This window comes from Aethalodelphis obliquidens, unplaced genomic scaffold (assembly GCF_003676395.1).
Source record: "Aethalodelphis obliquidens isolate GAN/ISIS:26980383/991018 unplaced genomic scaffold, ASM367639v1 scaffold10, whole genome shotgun sequence".
Classification (NCBI taxonomy): Eukaryota; Metazoa; Chordata; class Mammalia; order Artiodactyla; family Delphinidae; genus Aethalodelphis; species Aethalodelphis obliquidens.
Genome location: NW_020837954.1, coordinates 5,957,118 through 5,971,988, shown reverse-complemented (window position 1 = coordinate 5,971,988; position 14,871 = coordinate 5,957,118).

The following is a 14,871-nucleotide window of genomic DNA, read 5'->3' as shown; positions in this document are numbered from 1 at the left end:
CTATTCAAGAAGAAAAAGAAACAAACTATGGTTATGTTAAACAACACGGCTGAATCTCAGAAACATTATGCAGAGTGAATGAAGTCTTGCATAAGAGTATATACTGTATGATTCCATTTATATGAAATTCTAGAAAATGCTAAAATAATCCATGGTGAAAAAAAATCAGAAGAGCGTTTGTCTCTGGGAGGGTTGACTGAAAAGGGACAGGAGAGAACTTTCTGGGCTGATAATAATACCTTATATACTGATAGGGATTTGGGTTCCTAGGTGTATGCATTGGTCAAAACTCACAGAATGGTACAATTTTTGCATTTCAATGTGTGTAAATGTCATCTTGAAAAACAGCAGATCAGTATTGAACTCTAGTTGACATGCACATTGAAGTTTTAGAAGTACAATTTACTTTGAGATTCACAACAGCAGTTAAGAGAGATCGATGAATGGATAGAGATTTGAATACATGGATATATGATGCAATAAATATAGCATAATTTAACCGTATTCACTGTACTATTCTTTCAACTTTTAGGTATGTTTGAAAATTTTCACGATGAAGCATTCTGGATGGGGATAATGGATGCTAATTATAACAAGAACCAATGTGTAAGAAATCCAGGAGGCAAATATAACAAAAGATATGCTAGAAATATATAGAGACAAATATAGAACTGTGATTGTAAAAACAGAGATGGCATTACAAATCAGTGACAAAAAGATGGATCAGTCAATAAATGGTGCCCGGACAGTTGGCTATCCATGTGGAAAAAGACATCTCATACCTCACTCAAAAATAAAATTCAGATGGATAAAAGATCTAGATGTAAAAGCAAAACTGCATTACTTTTAGGAAAAAAATAGAATATTTTATATTAAATCTTGGGATTGGCAAGGATTTTCTAAAATAGCCACAAAACCCAAAAATCATAAAAGAAATAATTTCACATTAAAATTAAGATAATTTCTATATGGCAAAGGCCATCATAAGAGTGAAAAGACCAGCCACAAGCTGAAAGTTATATTTTTAACACATATAACTGACCAACTGCTATATCCAACATAAGAGAAAATTCTCACAAATTAAAAAGAACAGCCCAGTCAAAAAATGGACATCAGGAAATTCACAGAAGCAGACTAGAACATGGCAAAAAAAACATGAAAATATGCTAAGCCTCACTACTATTTGGAAAAGTGGTAAATCAGATGAGCTTAGGCGATCATGCACAATTAACATCCTATCACGTGAACTGTGCAGAAGACATTGGGAAAATGGATCCCTTATATGTACTAATAGAAAACATCAGAATAGTCAAATATGTACATACCCTAGACCCAGCAACCAGTACTAGGTATCTTCTCTTGAGAAACTCTCACACGCATGTACATAAAGACAAATCCAATGGTGTTCCCTGCAGCCCTGTTTGTAACATGATAAAAAGAAATGACTTGGCTTCCCTGGTGGCACAGTGGTTAAGAATCCGCCTGCCAATGCAGGGGACGCAGGTTCGAGCCCTGGTCCGGGAAGATCCCACATGCCGCAGAGCAACTAAGCCCGTGCGCCACAACTACTGTGCCTGCGCTCTAGAACCCGCGAGCCACAACTACTGAGCCCATGCACCCTAGAGCCCGTGCTCTGCAACAAGAGAAGCCACTGCAGTGAGAAGCCTGCGCTTCACAATGAAGAGTAGCCCCCGCTCAACGCAACTAGAGAAAGCCTGCACACAGCAACGAAGACCCAACACAGCCAAAAAAAGAAAAAAAAGCTTACAAAGATGTCTCATTATACTTAGAATAATAAAACTCAAGCTCCCTAACAATAAAAAAAAAGACTTTACTGTCCTAGATTTACGTATACAATGAAATAGTTAAATCTAGAAGTTTAGATGAATGAACTTTATCTATACACAGCAACATGAATACACCTCAAAAATGTGATGTAAATGAAGAATAAAATTTCAAATTCAGAATGATACCAATTATGAATAATATTAAACACAAAACCAAAATCTATGAGTTAGAAATACATACATGGATGGAAAATATTTTTTAAACATGTTTTGGAGTAGTATTAGTTTTAAGACAATTTTATTTGTCTCTTGGGAGAGAGGGAAAGGGACAGAATGGGAGATATGAAGCTATAAATTTGTGTGTCCCTTTATCTCCTTTTTTTTTAAGAGCTGAAGTAAATATCACCAATATGGCAAAATGTTAATATAGATATCTGTTGTGCAACTGTCAGTTGTTTTTGTTTTTGTTTGAAATATTTCAGAGTAAAATTTAAAATATTTGAAAAGGAAGAACATTTCTTTCACAGTTTATTTGGCTACTTTAAAGAGAAATAATAAACAGCTTTGAATGGCTGTATATTAAATATTAATATATTTAATATATTTATTACATATTTAATTATTTATATGCTTGAAAGGAACTATTCATATTCTTTCGAGATACTGTCTATAATACCTTCATCAAGGTTATTTGCCGTTTGAGGATCACTTCTATAAGATGCTGGAAATGACAGTAAAAAACAATCAAAGTTCAAGCAATAGGAAAATTGGACAGCTTGGAAAGATGCAGCAAAAGGCAAAACCCTCTCTGACAAAGCGCAATTATTCCATTCCCTGTAAGTCCAACCAGAGATGGAGAAAATTAGCTATGTTTATCCCGTACATTTCTTATTCAATATTGTTTTAGTTTTTGTTTTGTATCATAAATGGCAGCTTAGACAGATGGCCCACAAGTAATATTTAAGGCTCCTGATGTGAATTATCATCAGAATTATAAACTTTCAGTTCTCTACTCATCAAATTCATGTGTTATTAGTTTGTAAATACTGGTTTTGTCGATAAATTTTTTTAATGCCAACCAATGTTGTTTCAGTTTTGGAAAGTTTCAAATGTAGATTCCACTATGTAATCACAGAATAAAAGTCATTATTTAGAACTAATAATAGTTCTCATATTCTCATAGACTTTCTGAGTGTCAGTCACTATGCTTTAATGATATTTCTTTTCCTTACAATACTGAATAATAATTTTGTAGTTGAGGATGTTGAGGATATTAATCAGTATTGCCCAGGGCACATCACTAGTATATAGATATCTATTCAGATCCAGGGAGTGAGTGTTACAATATATGGCTGTATTCAGTAATGAGCTGGTTTTGTTTGTTGAACAGATAGAAAGATGAGTGGAGGGTTGATGGATAGATGGATAGAGGGATGGATGAATATATAGCTTCAAACCATGGCTCTGTTTACTGCACCACATTGTTTTTCTCATAATTAGCTCTCATAATGAGCATGAGTATATTGGTGACTTGTTATCTATCTAAAAGGCTAATTGAATCATGAGAAGTACATTTTTAATCAGATTTCTAAACTGTATGAGAATCTCAGTGGGTAAACTGACACATCTATATACCTCAAACTGAAAATGTTCCTATCAACTTATTGCTCAGTTAATTCCATCTAAAACTAAACATAAGATTCCCACTTATTTCCCAAATAAGGCATGTAACTCTTAGTGTGTATATCTTGTTTTACTCCATAGGTGGTTTTTCTTTTGATAGTATCTGGCTAAATATCATATACATATGATACATATAGTTGCTTAATATGTTTTTTAATTGATTTATTGAAAATTAGATGAATATGTAGCAAGACGTTCATCTCCAACTTATACCATTTACTCAATGTATTTATTCACTTATTGAACAAATATATATTAAACATCAAGTGTATTATGTAGAATATGGTGGAGATCCAAAAGATACCATTTTTTACCCACAAAACTTAAGGGCTAGTGAGGGAACCAAACAAAAAAGTTGACAAAGAAAGAAAGCAATTAATAATTACAAATAATGCTAAGTTCCATGAAGAAAATAAACATTGTGGAACGATATATAATAAAATAAGAGTATGCTTACTCAGATAAGGCAGTTAGGGAAGGCTTTTCTGAGGATGTGTCACTGAGACTGATGGAAGTTTAGTAACCGCACCCACCTAGTTAGCAATAAAATACGGAACTAATGTCAATAGGGAAGATGTTTAATAAACTGAGAGATGGAGTTTCATAGACTTATTGATGGAGATTTTAAAGGTTGTTCTTAACCAAGAGTCTGTAAGAGTCCTGCCAAAGTGCCACGTCCACATAACAAGCCAGAGACAGTGGGAGCTCTAGCCAAATGTGTTGCAAGATCATATTATGGAGAAGAATAAAAATCCTTGTAAGTATAATTTAAAATCCTTGTAAGTGTAATTGTGAATTGAGCAACTGCAGATAGAGAGATTAAAATATTTATACAACTAATATAAAAACCACATGTAAATCATTATTTTGTATACCTGAAACTAATATGTTATATAGCAATTGTATCTCAATTTTAAAAAAGGAAAAAATAAAAAAACCCATCTTATAAAAAGAAAAAACAAATATGATATAGCATACAATGAGGCTTGTGCAGGAGGTATGTGAAACACAGAAGAGGAGCAGCGAAAGACAAACCCCAAAACGAAAATAAGAATAGGAGGAATTGACCTGAAAGTGATTGAGAGCCATTCCCGTAGTTTAATCTAATGAGGAGAAACTTAAATTTAATTCTAGAACATTATATTGCTTGCATTAACTTCTAGTTGCAACTTTGTGAATACACTGTCTTTGATTTACTTGGCCTCAAATGTATTCATGGGTTTGTATTTCAGGGACACAGAATTGGTGTGTTAATTAGGTTGTTTTGTTGACTTTTAGAGTCCTAAATTAACCTGTAAGGTTTTCATATAATGAAATAGTTGAAGACCTCTAGGTGAAATGGCAATGCTGATTCTAATAATCATTTCTTTTCTAGATTCTCATGGTAATAATCTAGGGAATAAAATATTTAAAATGTGTACCATTATTGTGCAATTTTTAAAAAGTGTAGAATGTGACGCACAAACTAGAAATTCTAGTAAGTTGCAGTACAGCAAGAAGGAAGAGACGAGAGACTAACCTTCAGCTCTATCTCCTAAAAAATCAGCACAGCATCAGTTAAGATACGACTGGGGCAAAAGACTTAAAGTGACCTCTAATGAGAAAAGTGAGGACTGAGGGCAAGGGCAGGTTATGGATAGACTGAGTAGTACTAAAAATTATACCTTTCCCAACCAGAGACCAAAATATTCAATGCATCCACACAGAACAGTCTCAGGATTCTCACAAAGGAGAAATGGGGAAAAACCTGCATTGTGGGGACCTCCATCTGATATAGCAGGATACTTTGGTGGGCATAATGCCAGGAAGCAGGACAGATACAACCATACTTTGTAACTTGTGTGGAGTTTAAGGCAAATTGGAAACTAGATATGAACCTCAACTTGTAGTTACCTATTGAACAAGATACATTCCATGTAGAAACACTCGAAACTTCTGATGCTTCTGTTCTTTTTGAAAAGCTATCATGATGACATTCATCGGACCACACTTTTCCAGTACATGGTGTCATCCGGATCAATCTTCGTTGATCACTCTTAACTGTCTGTCCCTTCAGTCTTGGTGTCCTCTCCTACAACCTCATCTCTTCTTGTTCCCCACATTCTTCTGGGTGAAGAATAGCCACATGGTTTCAACTGTTCTACATATAGAAATCTAGATGTCTTTCTGGAGCCACGGCATGTCTATGTGCACACACACACGCACACAAACACACCCCTGAATATCAATAGGTCTGAATATGAAATTCCTCCATCTCCATCCTATTCCCACTCACCTACATCTTGAATGCTACCTTTTATTCTGAATTATTCCAAATAGTATACACTTTGGCCTCTGGGCTTTGAACATATTTTTTCTCACTACTTAACTCAAAGCTTCCTCTGCCCTCTGTCCTCAGATTTTTCTCATCCCTAAGTATTTAGCTTAGGTATCACCTCCCCAAGAGACCTCCTCTTGCATCTCCTTCTGCCAAAGCAGATGTTTTGTATGCCTCCATTGGTAAGCAGACTACCTGCCATTATGCACCACTTACAATTATTATCATTGCTTTAAATGCTTTCCCCCTGCAAGAATGAGTTCCATGAGCACTGTAATGCTGTCTGGCAGTTCACAGTTGTGTCATCAGTGCCCAACATATTTCTTGTTTTGTTGAAGGTTCTCAATAAATATTTGTTGGGTGAATGAAGAAATAGAAAACAAAAGAAAATCACAATGAAACCTTCAAGAAAAATTTAGAAGATGACAGTCATAAACAAACATATCAATTATGACAATAAATATAAATTAAAATCCTCCACAAAATGATTGACTCTTAGGTTAGACTAAAAGATAAATTCTAACTCCTGTTGTATAATCTACACCTAAAATAAGGTAACAACACAATTAAAACTAATTGACGAGCAAAAATACTTATCATGAAAAATAAAGAACGTAAAGTGATATTAGCATTAGGAAAAATAATAATTTAAGAAAAAGTATTAAATAGAACGGTAAAGTGTTCATAAGTTATAATCTACAATGACTATATAGCTACATTAATATTTGCATTCCAAATTAATATCAACAAAATATTTTTAAAATTTATCAGGTTACCAACCCTTTGTCGGGCCCCAACAACGGTCTTCCTGCAGGGTGCCGGGTGTTGGGAGCCAAAGGAGACCACATTTGGTCAGAAGCAAAGGAGAGCTTTATTCTTCGGTGAAAGAAAGGAGAGGTGCGAGCCCAGGCTCTGCAGCACACGCTCTAGCCGAAAGGCTGTGGGTGGGGCTGCTTGATCGAGTTCTCTTCAGTGCGGGAGGAGGCGGAGTTCTCGCGGTCGGTCAGGTTGACACATGCTCAGAGAGCCGTGCGGTGTATCGTCTCTGCGCATGACCTTCCACCGCCATCTTGAGTTGCCGCGTCAGAGGCAGCGCTTCCGAGCTGAGGTGTCAGCGCTGCTGTTTCTCGCTAGGCGTTCTGTTCTGAAGTGCCCGGTGCGAGGCCTCTGCATGAAGCAAGCGCCCTGGGAACAAGTGAAACTAGTCGAAGCACAAAGGAAAAGAAAAAAAAGAGGTTAGACTTTATTTTATTACCCAGATTCTATTTTTATTTGCTGAGAACTATTAATGGGCTTTGCTGGTGACAAAATCTCTCCGGGAGCCAGACCTGGAGTCTCCAATATTCTGGCCCTCATTCCTCCTTGAAATGTAAATTCCTAGGGAGATAGTGCACCTTAGGGGATGTACTTTGGACTGTAACTATTTGGTCCTCCTGAGGAGATGAAACATGAATCCTTTCAGATGAGAGCAGTTAACTAGATGAATGGTTGTAGATCTAAATCTCATACTGCTTGAAGTCTTAGAGGCCTAGGGCTTTTTACAGGACCACTGAGAAATCCTAGGAAATTTTATTTCCCAATTCCATCCCTTGTTCCTGAAAGAGTTTTAGCCCCTGGGGTATTTTACCAAGTGTATGCCACGACATCAGCTACTCTCTCTCACCAGCCAAACCAAGATTGAAATCAGCTGGCACCAAATCCTCTTGGCTTCTCTTAGGCAACATATAATCAGAGCTATAATCAACAGGACCCTTAGCAAAAGATGAGATGAACCTGGAGTGTCGGTCTCAATTGAACACTCCCAAATCTCAGATTCAGGTATCTGAGGTCCCCAAACCATTAGGGACTATCTTGGGAAGCCAGGTAGCTTCCTCCTTGTGTTTCTGTGTTAACCTCTTCTACCTGGCCCAAGGCACTGTAGGGAAGCAAAATTTGCCACCCCAAAATGTGTCTCTTTGGCGTGGGAATAATTTTAAGCTTATTATTTTTAAGAAATGGAAAACTCAGGAAGTCTTTTTACCACACTCTTTACTGTCTAAGGAATTAAGATAAAGAGCTTGAGCCAACAAGAGCACTATTACCAGAGATATCTGCAAAGAATATGGACTAGGTGTGGTAAGGAGAACTCCAGATATTTGCAGGACTATCAGTCATTTGCTTTTCCATCTCCATGTGAATTGCCTTCTTCCACTTTGAAGTCCCAAACCACTACCCCCAGCACTCTCATTTGTCTTTAGCTGAGGATGGTATTTAAGGTGAAAGCTTCAGCCATTTTGATGAGTTATTCCGTTTTTCTGGGTCTCTTCCATGTGTACATGTTATTAAACTTTGTTTTTCTCCTGTTAAAAAATAAGTAAAAAATAAAAATGTATCAATAGGTGGAAAGACATTTTTAGAAGAGATCGTAAGTTTGCACACAGGTGTATATGTTATATAAATTAGGCAGGGTATATAAAACAATGTTATATATGAATATATATAATTTAGTGTAACAGAAAAACTACACTTTTTAATGCAGCCACAGTTACTTATTAAAATAATCATATTTTAAGCAACAAATATAATTTTAATACATTAAGAAGATAGATGATAAATGGTCACATTTTTAAGAAATAAAAAGGAGATTGTGATATAATAGCAAAAGTTTAATTAAAGTAAGGTCAACTTGGAAATCAACAATCATTATTATAATTCTTGAATCAAATGATAAATTAAAATTGCAAAGTGAATATTTCAAAAATAAGGGCAATGAGGAAAGTACACATCAGAACTGTTATCTGAAAACTGGATTTACCTCTTAGTGGGTGTCGAGCCAATAGACAACCAAGCCAAAGATCAGGAGAAGGAAGGATTTATTATTACTTGCAGCAAGTAAGGAGAACACATGGATCTTTCCCAAAGCAGTGTCTCCCTGAACAGCAAAACTGGGGAGGTTTTAACCTAAGGTTTTAAGCCCATATTCATGATGGGGCTTGAGCTGGAGAATTCAGTGTAGAATTGGGGCAAAGGTCAACAGAGTTCAAGTCTTAGTTGACTGAAGTCCAGAGGATCAGCGTCATCATTTCCATCCTCCACCTGAGTGGTGCCTTTGTTCCTGCAGAACTCAAAGATATATTATTATGTATATCCCTTGAGGAAGAACTAGGACTCTGCTTTATCACTGCACTATTGTTTTTCTGTTCCTGCATTCCTCTATTCCCTTAAGATCATTAATTACTGAGACCTGTTTAAGGGCAAGCCTTGTGGCCAGGCTTAGATCACAAAAATGGCTTAGGCCAGAATTGATTCTCTTATGTTAAGAAAGCCATTCCTTGTTCTCTTTCTCTGGGGATACCCTAACCTATTGACTTATAAAAGTAGTAAGATATAATTAAAGCTGTAAGCAGAGGCAAATTCACAGCCCAAAATGCTTTCAATGTTAGGCAAAAAATAATATAAATAGGTTACAATTTTATTTCAAGATTTCAGATATCAAAACATGTTGATAGGAATATTAAGGAAAAAATTAATAAAGACAAAACCAGAAATAATAAAGTAAAAAATAGAATTGATAAATATATTTAAGAACTGATTTGAAAACAGCGTAGATAGAACAACTTTAAATAGGCAAAGCAAGAAAATTTAAAGAGAGAAATACAAATTCAAAAGAATTTAAGTGAGATGTAACAATCACAGCCACAGAGAGGATTAATATGCTAAGTGAAACTGTGATGGTAAATTTGAGCATGTAGATGAAAGAGAAAACCATCTGGAAAAACATGATGTGCTAAAATTTATAAAAGTAGAAAATCTGAAGAAGTTAAAACCATACAAGGCATCAAATGTATTATTTCCTTTTTCAAAGGTACGAGATAGATAATTTTACAAGTGAAATTTTTCACCTTTCTCATTTTCAAAGATGAGATTATTGCTATGCCTGTCTATAAAATGTTTCAGAACATATAATGTTTGCAAATCTTTCTAAATAAACTAAAACTATATCAAAGTCAGTATTAACACAAAGAAAACTACCTTCTAAAATCATCCATGAATAAATAGAAATAACAAAGTAATATCAAATTAAACCTATTGCTTTTTAGAAAATTAATTCAATAAACAGAAGGTGTTAGTTTTACAACTGCAGTTCAGTACTAGGAAATATGTTAATAATATTATTTTTCAGTATATCAAAGAAGATGTAATAGGATCACCTCAATCTATGACAAAAAGGAATTTGGACTTTTTCCTAAACTTTTTTAGAAGAGCAGTTTGATGGAAAAATTATAAAAATGCATATCTATCTAAATTCAACAGTTAAAATTGTGGTGAATTTTGAAAACACTTTTCTCATTTAGAAAAGTGAGGAAAAGATGAGGATGAGGCAACTGCCACCATTATTTAAAATTCTTCTCAGTCTAGCCAAAGCAATGGCAGGTACTCACATGCAGGCGCGTGTACACACACACACACACACACACACACACGCACACACAAACCTAAATGAGAAATGAACAAAACCACTCATACCATGACACATTATTAAAGCCTAGAACACTAAAGATAAGGAGACATAATTAGACTAAAAGTAGGAGGTGGAGAGAGTTACAGATTACCTATAAAGGATTAATAATTTTAGGCTGGTATGAAGCTTCTCATGACAATGCCACCTGCTAACAGACGTTAAAACTTTTGAAGATTAGAGAAAGAATTGTTTGTTTGTTTGTTTTGTTTTGTTTTTTTGTGGTATGTGGGCCTCTCACTGTTGTGGCCTCTCCCATTGAGGAGCACAGGCTCCGGACGCGCAGGCTTAGCGGCCATGGCTCACGGGCCCAGCCGCTCCGCGGCATGTGGGATCTTCCCAGACCGGGGCACGAACCCGTGTCCTCTGCATCGGCAGGTGGACTCTCAACCACTACGCCACCAGGGAAGCCCGAGAGAATTGTTTTTAATCTTAAGTTTTCTACCCAACCAAACTGGCAACCAAGATGAAAGAAAAGTTAAATCATTTTCAGATCCATCGTGACGTCAAAATTCAATTGTATATATCCATTTAGAGAGGAAAAGCAACAAAGTAAAAAACTGGATAGAAGAGTCCCAAAAGCAATGGTGACTACACTTGTGGATCTTAATGCTCCTCCCTTGCCCTAGAGAATCTTCTCTTTTTCTCCCTTTCTGCAGTCCCAGCAAGCTGCAAACCTTCTGAAAAAAATGCCTCTGCACCTCTAGGTCTTGTGGAGGTTGGTGTCTTCAGTGGAGTCTCCTATTGTAGGGGGACCTTCAAGGTGGCTGAGGAGTAATGTGTAGAGATCATCTTCCTCCCCACAAATACATCAAAAATACATCTACATGTGGAATAACTCCTACAGAACATCTACTGAACACTGGCAGAAGACCTCAGACTTCCCAAAAGGCAAGAAAATCCCCACGTACCTGGCCGTGTGGCTGACAGGGTCTTGGTGCTCGGGCCTGGTGTCAGGCCTGAGCCTCCGAGGTGGGAAAGCCGAGTTCAGGACATTGGACCACCAGAGACCTCCCAGCCCCATGTAATATCAATCAGTGACAGTTCTCCCAGAGATCTCCATCTGAATGTTAAGACCCAGCTCCACCCAATGGCCAGCAAGCTCCAATGTTGGATGCCCCATGCCAAACAAGTAGCAAGACAGGAATACGATACCACCCATTAGCAGAGAGGCTGCCTAAAATCATACTAAGTTCACAGACAACTCAAAACACACCATCTGACCTGGCCCTGCCCACCAGAAAGACAAGATCCAGCCCCACCCACCAGAACACAGGCACCAGTCCCCTCCACCAGGAAGTCTACACAAGCCACTGAACCAACCTCACCCATGGGAGCAGACACCAAAAACAATGGGAATATGAACCTGCAGCCTGTGAAAAGGAGACCCCCAAACAAAGTAAGTTAAACAAAATGAGAAGACAGAGAAATATGCAGCAGATGAAGGAGCAAGGTAAAAACCCACCAGACCAAACAAATGAAGAGGAAGTAGGCAGTCTACCTGAAAAAGAATTCAGAATAATGATATTAAAGATGATCCAAAATCTTGGAAATAGAATGCAGAAAATACAAGAAACATTTAACAAGGAACTAGAAGAACTAAAGAGCAAACAAACAATGATGAACAACAAAATAAATGAAATTAAAAATACTCTAGAAGGAACCAGTAGCAGAATAACTGAGGCAGAAGAACAGATAAGTGACCTGGAAGATAAAATAGTGGAAATAACTACCACAGAGCAGAATAAAGAAAAAAGAATGAAGAATTGAGGACATTCTCAGAGACGTATGGGGCAACATTTAATGCACCAACATTCGAATTATGGGGGTCCCAGAAGAAGAAGAGAAAAAGTAAGGGTCTGAGAAAATATTTGAAGAGATTATAGTCGAAAACTTCCCTAACATGGGAAAGGAAATAGTCATTCAAGTCCAAGAAGTGCAGAGAGTCCCATACAGGATAAACCCAAGGAGAAACACACCAAGACACATATTAGTCAAACTATCAAAAATTAAATAAAAAGAAAAAATATTAAAAGCTTCAAGGGAAAAGCAACAGATAACATAAAAGGGAATCCCCACAAGGTTAAGAGCTGATCTTTCAGCAGAAACAACAAGCGAGAAGGGAGTGACAAGACATATTTAAAGTGATAAAAGGGAAAAACCTACAACCAAGATTACGTTACCCAGGAAGGATCTCATTCAGATTCGAAGATGAAATTAAAACTTTTACAAACAAGTAAAAGTTAACAGAATTTAGCACCACTAAACCAGCCTTAAAACAAATGCTAAAGGAAATTCTCTAGGCAGGAAACACAAGAAAAGGAAAAGACCTACAGAAACAAACCCAAAACAATTAAGAAAATGGTAATAGGAACGTACATATCGAAAATTACCTTAAGTGTAAATGGATTAAATGCTACAACCAAAGGACATAGACTGGCTGAATGGATACTAAAAAAAGACCCAGGGCTTCCCTGGTGGTGCAGTGGTTGAGAGTCCGCCTGCCAATGCAGGGCATACGGGTTGGTGCCCCGGTCCGGGAAGATCCCACATGCTGCGGAGCGACTAGGCCCGTGAGCCATGGCTGCTGAGCCTGCGTGTCCGGAGCCTGTGCTCCACAACGGGAGAGGCCACAACAGTGAGAGGCCCACGTACCACAAAAAAAAAAAAAGACCCATATATATGCTGTCTACAAGAGACCCACTTCAGACCTAGGGATACATACAGACTGAAAGTGAGGGGATGGAAAAAGATATTCCATGCAGATGGAAATCAAAAGAAAGCTGGAGTGGCAATTCTCGTATCAGACAAAAGAGACTTTAAAATAAAGACTATTACAAGAGACAAAGAAGGACACTACATAATGATCAAGGGATCAATCCAAGAATGAGATATAACAATTGTAAATATTTATGCACCCAACATAGGAGCACCTCAATACATAAGGCAAATGCTAACAGCCAGAAAAGGGGAAGTCAACCATAGCACAATCATAGTAGGGGACTTTAACACCCCGCTTTCACCAGTGGATAGATCATCCAAAATGAAAATAATAAGGAAACACAAGCTTTAAATGACACATAAGACAAGATGGACTTAATTGATATTTAAAGTACATTCCATCCAAAAACAACAGAATATACTTTCCTCTCAAGTGCTCATGGACATTCTCCAGGATAGGTCATATCTTGGGTCACAAATCAAACCTTGGTAAATTTAAGAAAACTGAAATCGTATCAAGTATCTTTTCTGACCACAATGCTATGAGACTACATATCAGTTAGAGGAAAAATCTGTAAAAACAGAAACACATGGAGGCTAAACAATACACTACTAAATAACCAAGAGATCACTGAAGAAATCAAAGAGGAAATCAAAAATTGCCAAGAATCAAATCACATTGAAAACACAATGACCCAAAACCTATGGGATGCAGCAAAAGCAGTTCTAAGAGGGAAGTTTAGAGCAATACAATCCTACCTCAAGAAACAAGAAACATCTCAAACAACCTAATCTTACACCTAAAGCAATTAGAGAAAGAAGAACAAAAAAACCCCAAAGTTAGCAGAAGCAAAGAAATCATAAAAATCAGAAATAAATGAAAAAGAAAAGAAGGAAGCGATAGCAAAAATCAATAAAACTAAAAGCTGGTTCTTTGAGAAGATAAACAAAATTCATAAACCATTAGCCAGACTCAGCAGGAAAAAAAGGGGAAGACTGAAATCAATAGAATTAGAAATGAAAAAGGAGAAGTAACAACTGACACTGCAGAAATACAAAAGATCATGAGAGATTACTGTAAGCAACTCTATGCCAATAAAATGGACAACCTGGAAGAATTGGACACATTCTTAGAAAAACAAACCTTCCAAGACTGAACCAGGAAGAAATAGAAAATATAAACAGACCAATCACAAGCACTGAAATTCAGACCGTGATTAAAAATCTTCCAACAAACAGAAGCCCAGGACCAGATGGCTTCACAGGCGAATTCTATCAAACATTTACAGAAGAGCTAATACCTATCCTTCTCAAGCTCTTCTATAATATAGCAAAGGGAGGAACACTTCCATACTCATTCTATGAGGTCACCATCACCCTGATACCAAAACCAGACAAAGATGTCACAACGAAAGAAAACTACAGGCCAATATCACTGATGAATACAGATGCAAAAATCCTCAACAAAATACTAGCAAACAGAATCCAACAGCACATTAAAAGAATCATACACCATGATCAAGTGGAGTTTATCCCAGGCATGCAAGAATTCTTCAATATACGCAAATCAATCAATCTGATAAACCATATTAACAAATTGAAGGATAAAAACCTTATGATAATCTCAATAGATGCACAAAAAGCTTTTGACAGGGCTTCCCTGGTGGCGCAGTGGTTGAGGGTCTGCCTGCCGATGCAGGGGACATGGGTTTGTGCCCCGGTTCGGGAGGATCCCACATGCCGCGGAGCGGCTGGGCCCGTGAGCCGTGACCGCTGGGCCTGCGCGTCCGGAGCCTGTGCTCCACGACGGGAGAGGCCACAGCAGTGAAAGGCCCGCGTACCACAAAAAAAAAAAAAAAAAAAAA